The sequence below is a fragment of the Callithrix jacchus genome, chromosome 3 (genome assembly GCF_049354715.1).
Source record: "Callithrix jacchus isolate 240 chromosome 3, calJac240_pri, whole genome shotgun sequence".
NCBI lineage: Eukaryota > Metazoa > Chordata > Mammalia > Primates > Cebidae > Callithrix > Callithrix jacchus.
This window is the reverse complement of record NC_133504.1, coordinates 145,571,173-145,584,482: the sequence shown is the minus strand read 5'-3', so window position 1 is coordinate 145,584,482 and position 13,310 is coordinate 145,571,173. Positions and strand designations below refer to the sequence as shown.

Genomic DNA, 13,310 nt, shown 5'->3' with positions numbered 1-13,310 from the left:
AGGCTTGAGATCAACGCTTTAGCTTTTTTGTGTCCCAAAAAGTTCATGTAGACTGTATACTCCCCCTTGTACATAATTTATTTTAAAAATAATAATAATTAGACTAGTTCAACCACATCTGTATTCTGATAAACATTCTGAGAAACCTCTAACTGTGCCTAACCTTTGTTTTTTCAGTCCTCTCCTGAGTTCTGATTTTCAAAAATATTTTTCCCAACTTCTTGCTGACTAAATTTACTTACCAGACTTTGTGTGGGGTATTTTCAAAATCACTTGGAAAATCAGTTTATCCCTGGCTTTCCTGATTATTTAATTCTCTTTAAGAACTCTAGCAAACTTGTCTAATATGGTTCCCCTTTTTCAAAGGGGTAGCCTCTCCTCTGAAATGTTATATTCGCTTAAAACAGTATAAATCCACATTCCCTAAACATACACTCATACAGAATTTATTTTAGGTTCCATTCATTCCACAAAGTCCAAGGAAAATTCCACAGACACTACATTAAATTTACCCTGAGTCTAAGCAAGCCATTATCTTCTATGAGGCTCTCTTTTCTCATCTGTAAAATGGGCATAATATACTTGCCCTTTGCCAAATAGAACAAGCCATCTCTTTGTTCATGACTGTGTGTAAAACACTCTGGGAGAAGCTCAAAGTCCTTTACAAGCATTAGGCCATGAATCTTTCTGAAGTGAACTGTTAATTATGTGTCATTATGGTTTGTTGAATAGATGCAAAACCTGAAGCACAGGAAAATAATTCCAGTTAATAGTTAACTTAGAAATCCATGCAAGGTGATGAAATAATATGTACAAAAACCCCCATGACTTGTGTTTACCTATGTAACAAACCTTCACATGTACCCCCAAACCTAAAATAAAAGTTAAGAAAAAAGAAATCCACCCAAGGCTTTAAACATTAGACCATGATATCTAGAAAGATGTCAAATGGGCTGGGCACAGTGGCTCACGCCTGTAATCCCAGCACTTTGGGAGACCAAGGCCAGCAGATAACTTGAGGCGAGAAATTCGAAACTAGCCTGGCCAGTGTGGCAAAATCTCACCTCTACTAAAAAATACAAAAATTAGCCGGGTGCAGTGGCTCATGCCTGTAATCTCAGCACTTTGGGAGACCAAGGCGGGCGGATCACAAGGTCAAGAGATCGAGAGCATCCTGGCCATGGTGAAACCCCGTCTCTACTAAAAATGCAAAAATTAGCCGGGCGTGGTGGCACGCGCCTGTGGTCCCAGCTACTCGGGAGGCTGAGGCAGAAGAATTGCTTGAACCCAGGAGGTGGAGGTTGCAGTGAGCCCGAGATTGCACCACTGCACTCTAGCCTGGTGACAGAGCAAGACTTGGTCTCAAAAAAAAAACAATTAGCCAGGCGTGGTGGCACATGCCTGTAGTCTCAATTACTTCGGAGGCTGAGGCATGAGAATCACTTAAACCCAGGAGGTGGAGATTGCAGTGAGCAGAGATCATGCCACTGTACTCTAGCCCAGGTGACAGAGTGAGACTGTCTAAAAAAAAAAAAAAAAAAGGAAGAAAAAAAAAAGAAAGATGTCAAAGGAAAAATCTGAAGAGGAGCTCACTCCACTCTAGGTCTCTAACAAGAAACTAAATTAATGCAAAATTCTCTAATGTGGCTGGTTGCCTTGCATACCTTACTGAGCTCTGATTACTCAAGCAGTGGAGAAATGGAGCAATGGATAGGAAGACTGGAGTTTCCTGAGGACATAAGATGCCTTCCCAGCCCACACGAAGTTTCAAAATCTCTAGACTAGGTACTGAGGTCAAATGTCATTTCACAGTTACTGTAACAACTCTTCTATGTTTTGTTACTGATCCTTGGAAACTTCCTATAAACATCCAATAAGACGAAATGAGGCTATCAACATTAACAACAAGAATACAGACTCTGCAAATGACCTGTCAGGTTCTTCTAGTTTTTATCTGACCTATAACTGGGTACATAACATGGCCTCAGCATTCTAGCTTTTCCTGTCCTCATACAACAGAGATACTGTTCATCTAAAAAGCCAAAAAAAGGGAAAATTGGAAACTTCACATAGTTAATGACCTTCTAAAAATGATAAATAGAAGCTAGAAATCAGCCAGGTGTGGTGGCTCACACCTGTAATCCTAGAACTTTGGGAGCCCGAGGTGGAGAATCACTTGAGGCCAGGAGTTCGAGAACAGCCTGGCCAACATAGCAAGACCTCATCTCTACTAAATGTTTGTTTTAATAAGCTAGGTGTGGTGGTATGCATCTGCAGTCCTAGCTACACAGGAGGCTGAAGCCAGAGCATGAAGCTCAAACCTGCTATTTGAGCCCAGGAGTTTGAGGCTGCAGTATGCTATGATGGCACCACTGTACTCCAGCCTAAGCAACAGAACAAGATTCTGTCTCTAAAACCAAAAAAAAAAAAGGAAAAAGTCTACATGTCCAGCAACTGGGGAGTGGCTCAGAATACCATTGTATACTAACATGACAGAATTACCCAAAAAAAATTATGCATGGACTAATTACAACATTATAAGGTATCTGTGTATAAAGATTGTAGAATTTGGAGTTACATAAAGAGTCATAATATAATGCTTGTTGATTATTTTCCAGAATGCTGCTAAAGATTTATTAAAAGTCAGATGATAATAAAGATGACCGGAAGAGGATTCACAAAGATTCTCTCTGGAATGGTTTTAGGGATATTTTTAATTTCTTCTTTATAAACTTCAGTATTGTTTACATCTTTTAACAAGCAATATATAAAACTCTACAAAATGACAATTTTTTGTAATGATGGCAAGGAGAGTCCAAGGAGCACACTAGGTGTCTGAGGACCTTGGTGGCACCCAAAGATCAAACTTTGGCCTGTGGGAAGCAAGAGGATGTGTCAACAGCGCTGAGCCTAAAAACATCTGGCTAGGACTCCAGAACTTATGAACAAGAATTCTTTCATGCAGTGCTTCTATAACTGGTTTAAGTAAGTGACAAAGATATTGAAAGACTTAAAAAAATTTAAAAGCATCTATACCTAAATTTACATGTCTGACCGCATTCAAACCCAGTTAAATTGTATTTCTGTTTCCCTGCATGGTCAAAGGATAAAGCATTTTTATCATCCAAAGCAGGAAAATAAAGAAATCAACTGCCTTCTATGAAACAAAAATAACCCTAATAGTAAAAACTGGCTTTGCTGCATGCTTAAATCATATTGGCAGGAAAATGAACCTTTAAATCACTCGTTTGTAAGAAAAAAAGCCACAGTTTCATTTTTGGGACAGTCATGTGGCAATCCCACAAGTCATGGTTGAAACATAATATTGAGGAGTATATGAGGACACGATGAGTTTCTAAGGAAATACTAACAAAAGACATCGTTGGAATTCCACGCAGGATAAAAGAAAAAAAATCAAAGGTTTTTCATACCAAATCACATTATAATATCATCAAAATCAAAAATAAAAGGAGTAGGACACTTGACAGGGAGTTTTGCAATGTAAGTATCTCATATGGTATATGACAAGTTTGTCACTTTGATACTCTATTGTAAGCATTTCAAGGTTAAAAGCTTTAACCTTGAAAAACAAATGACATACAGTTACAAAAGGAAAAAGTATATATTGTAGAAATCCAAAGAAAAGTGTTCCTTTTTAGAAACAGAAAACCAATTAGATAACGTAATTAATACTTGCTTCCCTCCCTCCTCTAAAAGCCATTCTTTGTAGCCATAAAAACCAAGACAATCACAATACTATGCTAAGAAGAAATATACGGATGGAAAATGATAAAAATGTATGTTGTCCTTTCAAGAATGTTTTCAGTAAGGAATATTTCTTTTCTTTTTTTTTTTTAGAGATGGAGTTTCATCATGTTGGCCAGGCTGGCCTTGAACTCCTGACCTCAGGTGATCTACCAGCCTCAGCCTCCCAAAGTGCTGTGATTACAGGCGTGAGCCACCACACCCAGGCCTGTTTGACTATTTTTTTTTAATTGTACTTTAGGTTCTGGGGTACATGTGCATATCATGCAGGATTGTTGCATAGGTACACACATGGCAATGTGGTTTGCTGCCTCTATCCCCACCATCACCTACATCTGGCATTTCTCCCCATGTTATCCCTCCCCAACCTCCCCACTCCTCCGCTGTCCCTCCCTTGGATCCCCTACAACAGACCCCTGTGTGTGATGCTCCCCTCCCTGTGTCCATGTGTTCTCATTGTTCATCACCCGCCTATGAATGAGAACATGTGGCGTTTGATTTTCTGTTCTTGTGTCAGTTTGCTGAGAATTATGATTTCCAGATTTATCCATGTCCCTACAAAGTATATAATCTCATCATTTTTTTTATGGCTGCATAGTATTCCATGGTATATATGTGCCACATTTTCCTTGTCCAGTCTATCATCAATAGGCATTTGGGTTGGTTCCAGGTCTTTGCTATTGAAAACAGTGCCACTATGAACATATGTGTGCATGTGTCTTTATGATAAAATGATTTATAATCCTTTGGGTATATACTCAGTAGTAGGATTGCTGGGTCAAATAGAATTTCTATTTCTAGGTCCTTGAGGAATCGCCACACTGTCTTCCACAATGGTTCAACTAATTTACACTCCCACCAACAGTGTAAAAGTGTTCCTACTTCTCCACATCCTCTCCAGCATCTGTTGTCTCCAGATTTTTTTAATAATTGTCATTCTAACTGGCTTGAGGTGGTATCTCAATGTGGTTTTGATTTACATTTTTCTAATAATCAGTGATGATGAGCATTTTTTCATATGTTTGTTGGCCTCATATGTTTGTTTGTCTTCTTTTGAAAAGTGTCTGTTCATATCCTTCACCCACTTTTGGATGGGTTTGTTTGTTTTTTTCTTGTAAATCTGTTTCAGTTCTTTGTAGATTCTGGATATTAGCCCTTTGTCAAATGGGTAGATTGCAAACATTTTTTCCCATTATGTTGGTTGCCAGTTAACTGTAATGATTGTTTCTTTTGCTGTCCAGAAGCTCTGAAGTTTAATTAGATCCCATTTGTCTATTTTAACTTTTGTTGCCAATGCTTTTGGTATTTTAGTCATGAAGTCCTTGCCTATACCTGTGTCCTGAATGGTTTTGTCTAGGTTTTCTTCTAGGGATTTATGGTGCTAGGTCTTATGTTTAAGTCTTTAATCCATCTGGAGTTAATTTTAGTGTAAGATGTCAGGTAGGGGTCCAGTTTCTGCTTTCTGCACATGGCTAGCCAGTTTTCCCAACACCATTTATTAAACGGGGAATCCTTTCCCCATTGCTTGTTTTTCTCAGGTTTGTCAAAGATCAGATGGTTGTGGAAGCATTCCCTTTGAAATTCAGCACGAGACAAGGATGCCCTCTCTCACCACTCCTATTCAATATAGTATTGGAAGTTCTAGTCAGAGCAATCAGGCAAGAAAAAAAAAAAATAAAGGGTATTCAATTAGGAAAAGAGGAAGTCAAATTGTCTCTATTTGCAGATGACATGATCTTATGCTTAGAAGACCCCATCATCTCAGACCAAAATTTCCTTAAACTGATAAGCAACTTCAGCAGTCTCAGGATACAAAATCAATGTGCAGAAATCACAAGCATTTCTATACACCAATAATAGACTAACAGAGAGCCAAATCATGAGCAACTTCCCATTCACAATTGCTACTAAGAGAATAAAATACCTAGGAATACAACTAACAAAGGATGTAAAGGACCTCTTCAAGGAGAACTACAAACCACTGCTCAAGGAAATAAGAGAGGACACAAACAGATGGAAAAACATTCCATGCTCATGGTTAGGAACATTCCATGCTCATCAATAGCATGAAAATGGCCATACTGCCCAAAGTAATTTATAGATTCACTGCTATCCTCATCAAGCTACCTATGACCCTCTTCACAGAACTGGAAAAAACCACCTTAAACTTCATATGGAACCAAAAGAGAGCCTGCATAGTCAAGACAATCGTAAGAACAAAGCCGGAGGCATCAGTAAGGAATATTTCTTGGGAATATAAGAAATAATACACTTGTGAAAATTTAAATTGAATGTTCTATATTTCAATGCACATATAGACAAAGTGATGTGAAAGTCTCATCAAGAGTTTAGTGAATTTAGATTGTTGGGTACAACTTGGGTAATTATAACCAAATATCTTTTATTTATTTATTTATTTATTTATTTATTTTTGAAACAGAGTCTTGCTCTGTTGCCCAGGCTAGAGCGTGATGGTGTGATCTCAGCTCAATGCAACCTCCGCTTTTTGGGTTCAAGCGATTCTCCTGCTTCAGCCTCCCAAGTAGCTGGAATTACAAGCATGTGCCACCAGTCCCAGCTAATTTTTGTATTTTTAGTAGAGATGGAGTTTCACCATATTGGCCAGGCTGGTCTTGAACTACTGACCTCAAGTGATTCACCCGCCTCAGCCTCCCAAAGTTCTAGGATTACAGGCATGAACCACTGCACCTGGCCCAAATATCTTTTTTTTTTTACTGTAAAGTGTCCAAAATTATCTGGAAAATTCATTCAGTATATTAAGTATTTGCTTGGCACTATGCTTTCCCTAGGAAAGAACGTCTATGAAGCCCTAGCACATTAGAGAAAAACTCTACTGCATGGAAAAGGGAGGTTGCAATTACTTCAAAGGCTTTGTTTAGAAAAGGGGTGGATGCTTGTGGAAGCACAGTGGGAGGAATGAATTCTGCAGTATTCCTACTAGCCAAGCTTTTGGTCACAATGGTACCTAGTGGTACCTGCCGAAAAAGCCTTTTCTAACTACCTGTCATCCTCCAGACATAAAGTCACTACTGTACCCACTCCACTGACAGTCGCCAGCACTCCGGTTTTCTGCATTGCCAATGCACAGCTGCCATATTGGGAAGATAGAGTTTCGCTTTTTCTACACAGAGAAGATGGCTTAGGAACAATTCTCCTTCTTCTTTTGTGGAAATTGACTCTTGTCATCATGTGTGTAACCATAAAGAATGTTGATGTTACAAAGCAACTGCGAGAGCATGCTGGAAGTTCACAGGGCATTAAGGGAGCCTGAGGAATGACTCCACTGATAAAATGAGGTTGGGAAAGTTGTGATCACCCACGAATGGCAGGGTGGGTCAGCCCAGCCAGAAACAGGAACTTGGTGCGCATTCCAAGAAGGGCACAAGTGGAAAAGGGAAGTAAGGATGCTGCTGCTGGTAAAACAATTGCATGATAAAGCGGCCTCTAGAAGGAAATGATAACTTCCATTGAGGCCACATGGCCATCAATGACACCAACTCCATCTTTCAGATTAAATTATATTGAATTTATATAAGCTGAGCTTCACAGAAAGGTAAAACATTCAGAGGTCAAGGTGGCAGAATGAGTCATCCTAAGCAAATTGAATTCAAGAAACAGAAACAATAGGCTGGGCATGGTGGCTCACACCTGTAATTCTAGCACTTTGGGAGGCCCAAGCAGGAAGATCACCTGAGGTCAGGAGTTCGAGACCAGCCTGGCCAACACGGCAAAACCCCACCACTACTAAAAATACAAAATTAGCCAGGTGTGGTGGCACGCACCTGTAATCCCAGCTACTTAGGAGGCTGAAGCAGAAGAACTGGTTGAACCCTGGAGCCGAGATTGTGCCACCGCATTCCAGCCTGGGTGACAGAGCAAGACTCTTGTCTCCAACGAAAAAAAAAAAAACAGAAAGAAGGGTTCTATGACCAGTAACCTATGTACCACCCAACCTAAGAGATAGGTTTTGCCCCCTATGACAACTGTGATCAGTTGGTGGTGGACATTTAGAGCTGTATGAGAAGGAATCTGAGGTCCAAATTGGGCTCAGTGGCCCAGCCTGATCCAAAAATATTTCCTGTGGGTAAAGGAAGGGGAAAATGGCAGCACACTGCTATGACTGAATCGTACCAGTCTCTGGGTAGAGATTGGTAAAGAAATCTATATTCCAGCCACTAGTAGCAGACCAGACAAAAAATCCTCTACTTTCTCTTCCTTCTGAAAGCCCAAGACAATGACAATGAAGAAGTTTTTTTTTAATTTCACATATACATAAGCAAGGATGGAGAGAATGAGTGAAGGGACAGTAGCAAAAACATTTTGGGGGAGTAAGAGGAAGACAAGAAATAATCTGATTTACACCATGGAATCTCCAAAAGGCTAAATAATTAAAGACAATTTAATCATCTGTAAAAAGAGGGGTGGGCTAAAAACTTAGTGACTTTTTTGGTGGGGAAAGAGTCTTGCTCTGTCCCTCAGGCCTGAGTGCAATGGCGCAATCTCAGCTCACTTCAACCTCTGCCTCCCGAGTTCTAGTGATTCTCCTGCCTCAGCCTCCTGAGTAGCTGGGATTACAGGCGCCCGCCATCACATCTGGTTAATTTTTTATTTTTAGTAGAGACAGGGTTTCATCATGTTGGTCAGGCTGGTCTCGAACTCCCAACCTCAGATGATCTACCTGCCTCAGCCTCCCAAAGTGCTGAGATTACAGGAGTGAGTCACTGCACCCAGCTAAATTAGTAACTTTTTAATGTCTTTTTAAAAAGCTAGATCCCACGGATTCCTTTGGCCACTCCAAGCAGTTAGGTGACTGCCCCTTCTCTATCCTGGCAAAAAACCTGGAGTTTTCCCCTACTCCTTCACCCTGCAGGGGGTCTGTTCACAAACAAAATGGAGGTATGCATATATGCATAATGGGTGCTGAGATTTCCAGCCTTCTTCTCCACTTAGTTCCCACATTACTGGCAACCAGGCTTTCCGTCAATCTCTGGGGAAAAGATTGGAAGAGCCTTCTCTGAGGATTCTCACCAGCGCAACAGTTAATGACAATCAAGTTTCCCCAAATTAAAAGCCTAGCCAGATCCCCCTACTATGAAGGTCCCAGTCAACAAGCTCATCCATATCTTCAGCAAATTTTTTTTTTGAGACAGAGCCTCCCTCTGTCACCCAGGCTGGAGTGTGGTGGTACCGTCTTGGCTCACTGCAATCTTCGCCTCCCAGATTCAAGTGATTCTCCTGCCTCAGCCTCCTGAGTAGCTGAGATTACAGGCACGCACAACCATGCCCAGCTAATTTTTGTATCTTTAGTAGAGATGGGGTTTCACCATGTTGACCAGGATGGTCTTGATCTCTTGACCTCGTGATCCACCCGCCTCGGCCTCCCAAAGTGCTGGGATTACAGGCGTGAGCCACCGCGCCCGGCCCGAGTGCAGTGATTCTATCTCAGCTAACTGCAACCTCCGCCTCCTGGGTTTAAGCAATTCTGCTTCAGTCTCATGAGTAGCTGGGACAACAGGTGCCCACCACCACACCTGACTAATTTTTGTATTTTTAGTAGCGATTTAGTAGAGACCGGGTTTCACCACGTTGGCCAGACTGGTCGAGAACACCTGGCCTCAGGTGATCTGCCTGCCTCTGCCTCCCAAAATGCTGGGATTACATGTATGAGCCACTATCCAAGACCGCCAATGTGATAATTTAATAAAATTTCCCAAACTGAAGAAAGAAAGTTTCCAGATTCAAAGAGCCCAATACGATGGATGAAAACAGACCAAAACCTAGACACAACGTCATGAAATTTCAGGACTATAGAGGCCAAGAGCAAAGTCTATAAATTTCCAGAGAGGACCCAGCAACTTGGTAACCTGTACACAGATCATAAAAAAATACTTAGGAATCAATACAGTTCTAAATTTCTCAATAGCAATACTGCAAAGTGGAAGTCCGTAGAACAACGCCTTCAAAATTGCCATCTTAGAAATCTACACTCAGCCAAACTATCAACTGTCAGTGGAAAACAGATATTTTCAGGCATCCACAGTCTCAGAAAAGTAGACCTCTATGCATCCTGTTCCAGGAAGCTCCTTGAGGATGGGCTCGACCAAAAGAAGGGAGTTAACCAAGACTGAGAAGCCATGTGCTACAGGTACCAGGAGATCCAACACAGGAGACAAAAGATGAGAATCTCCAGAATGATGACAAAGGGAGCCCTCAGGGTGACAAGTGTGCCCATGTACCAAAGGCACCTGGTCTGGATTACAGCAAGCCAGTAGGCTCAGGAACAGCTTCTTGAGGAAAACGAAATTGACAAAATACCGGTCAGTTGAGGGAGAATTCAGAAAACTGGCCAAGAGCTGTGGGTTGAATCAATGAAGAGTACAAAATAAACAAAGTGAACAAACAAATACATTATTAACTCCAAGGAAAATAAAAAGGTATGCTTGGCTTAGCTGTGAATTTTGATCTAACCGTTATTCAATATTCTAACTACTGCAAGATTGGGAAAATAGGGAAGCTGTACTTACATTGGGGGTTGGAGGGAAAAAGAGAGCCAACTCATCATCTTCCACAGTGGGAAGTCAACATACACTGTTTAAAACTGAAAAATTCAAGAAGTATCAACTACAAGCAATAAATGCCAAAGAATTACAAGTGGTTGTTTCTGGAAAGGGAGAAATATAACTTGGATAAAAGTTAAAACTCTAAAACATGACAAAACAAACTGTGGCTTCTGTGCCCACACATTTTTACATTTGTTCGCTTTTTCTTTGTTTCCCTAATAACACTCTGTTTTGAAACATTCCATCTTTCTTTCTCTAAACAAAAGGATATGTAATTGTCTACATCTAGACTACAGTAGCTGTGGTCATCTGAGCTCTAAGCAGTCAAAGGTGGTGCGGAAATTAATTGTTCAATCCAATCCCAGAAGAATTGGTTGAGCTAGGGTAGAGACAAGAAGGCAAGCCCAAGCGGAGGTGTGTTTGGAGGTGGAGGCAACTACTAAGCCCCTCCCCTCTGGGTTGTTTCTTATTTTTCCACAGAGCTTTTATAATAGCTTAACCACATAGTACAGGATACTTTTATAATTGCCAATGACCATGAGCCAGTTTCACTCTTTTCCAACAGACTTGAATGCCCAATTTATGACCGTAATTGGTGCAACCAAGGCAGCTGGCCCCCAAGACTGTTGATCTGGGTTTGACATCAGTAACTCCACTTTGCCTGCTGTAGACTGGACAAGAAGGGAGCACAATAAAGGCTCTGAAGCAACAGACATCTACAGAGTATCTACGGAGCATCCACAGAGAACCAGCACCACGCTGAGGATCAACACCCCTGCTGACTCTGCAGACCAAGTACCCCTGCCCTGAACAATATGGTGATTCTTCTAGGGGTGAGAATCTGAGAGGGGAGGGGTGGAAGCCAAGGAGCTGGCAGGCTGGGGCAGGAAGGAGAAGCATCAACCTGGTCAACCTGGAGGAACCTGTAGGCAGAGGTGTGGCTGGAGGCGCAAGGCCCAGTCTCCCAGCACTCAGGATGCCTGGAGGAAGGCAGAGAGTCCAGTAATTCCTCCTCAAGCATAAAAGTAGGCCAGACACTGCTCACAAGCCTTCCAACCTCCCAGTCAAGGGTCAACTTAAGGAAGTAAAGGTTGCCATTCTCTGAGCTTTGTTCTCCACAGTTTGGTAAAACATAGTTCCTGCCCTTGAGTAACTAGCTGCTGAGAAAGCATGACTATCTTGATAAAGAATAAAGTAGGTTGAAAATGCTAGAGCATACAGTAATATTCTATATCCTTTCCTATTGGGGAAGATGTGACAATTCTAGTTGGACCTATGTGAGGCAAAGGTATTGCCAACTAGAGTAGAGCACTGATTTACATGAATTGACAACACTTGCCCTATACAGTTCCACAGACCAGAATGTACACACCCTTGTGAGAGGAGTCAAGATCGTTAACATAAACACACCACAGTAAGCATCCTGCATTGGCAAGAGTGTGATATATGGATCAGATTAACTGGAGGATGGGGAAAGTGTAAGTCTTTCATAAACATTGAAAATGTAACTAAACTAAAAAATACTTTCAAATTCATAATGTGAAAGTTATGCATACTTTTCTTTTCTCCTTAGAAATCAATCTAATATCCCTTACTCCAGGTGATTTTTTCCAGAGTGAGCAGCTACCAGGGTCACAGCCTAAACTGTTAAATTCCAGACCTTATTTGGGAGATCTGCTGGTTTCTTTAGTAGAGAATAATCTAGAAGTGAGTAAATTCTCAGAATTTCCCAAGAGGAAAATGGGCATTCACTGGAAAAATACAAGAAATACATACAAAACTTAGAACTATTTTGGATAGTCTTCAAACCCACTTGGCCATCAGCAGTCCTGTTGTTCCAAGTTAACATTAAGATCAATCTTTCAAATCAAATATTCCAGTTTCCAAAGAATAGCAATGGATGAGACTGTTTTCAAACCTGGTGAAACCATGTTATTCGTCCACGGGGAAAAAAAAAGAAAAAAAAAAATCAAACCTACAAGGAATTTAGGATCCGAGGGAAAATGCACACTCCCAGGTCAAGGCCCTAGTTTTTCCAAGGCCCTAGTTTTTCCAAGAAGTACATATACTCGCCGGACACCTGTTTTCAATATTCAAACACAATTTCCCGGGGCGGGGTGGGGAAGAGAACGTGAACTTGACTGGGAGAGGCACTTGGACACGTGCAACTGCGGAACATCTTGGCCGAAACTGCCAAGATCGCGCCACCGCCCAACCCGAGAAGAGTTGGGACGTGACCCCAAAGCTGAACTTGCCGCGGGGCGGCCTCGGGTCTGGAACTTCAGGGGAAAGGGGCAGGTGTTTCTTAGGAGAGGTCAGTGCTGGAGTTGGGAAGTGGAGAACCGACCGCCCGCGGGAAGGCGAGGCTGCGCCACAGCACTCACCTGTCCCTCCTTCCCGGACTGAAGGGGACCCGCCGCTCACCAGACACAGAGCGCTCGCGCTTACTGTGGCACGGAGAGAAGAAAATCCTTCTCCGTTCTTCGAGGGGCAGGTGGAAGCCACCTCTCGCCGCGCTCATCCCCGTCCCCACCCGCCCCCGCCCGGAGTCCCGCACTCCGGGGTCGCCCCAGCCGGCCCGCAGAGCCCTTACCTGGCTGGAGTGCGGCTGCTGCGCGGAGCTGGGGAGACTGCGAGGTGCAGTCTGCGCCGCGGAGTAGGGAGCAAAGCGCCCCAGAATCCAGAGCCAAGCTCCTCGCCCGGCCCCCGATCGTCCCGCCCCGCCCCCGATCACCCGCCCCGCCCGGATTGCTCGCCCCTTGGACGTTCGGCCCCGCCCCTGATCGCCCGGGCCCACCCTGTCCTCGAACGCCCCGCCCCGGTCGCTTGGGCCCTTGACGGCTGGTTTGCACAGCCCTGCGGCGATTTCAAGGCAAGTGGCCGGAATGGGTCGGAAGTGCGTCCCGGTGAGTTTCAGAGAGCGTCCCTTATGTTTCCGGGGGCGGCGATGAGCCTCCCTAGCCC

At 42.7% G+C, this 13,310-nt stretch overlaps 1 protein-coding gene across 4 annotated transcripts in view; it reads right to left on the bottom strand.

The window, feature by feature from the left end:
- Positions 1-13,068, bottom strand: part of TEC (tec protein tyrosine kinase) — a 141,759-nt gene extending 128,691 nt beyond the window's left edge. For all 4 annotated transcript variants that reach the window (XR_004740932.3, XM_002806664.6, XM_054253368.2 and 1 more), the window contains exon 1: positions 12,940-13,068. The gene's annotated coding sequence lies outside the window, so the exon portion shown is untranslated. The remainder of the gene's footprint in view (positions 1-12,939) is intronic.
- Positions 13,069-13,310: the final 242 nt, after the last annotated feature.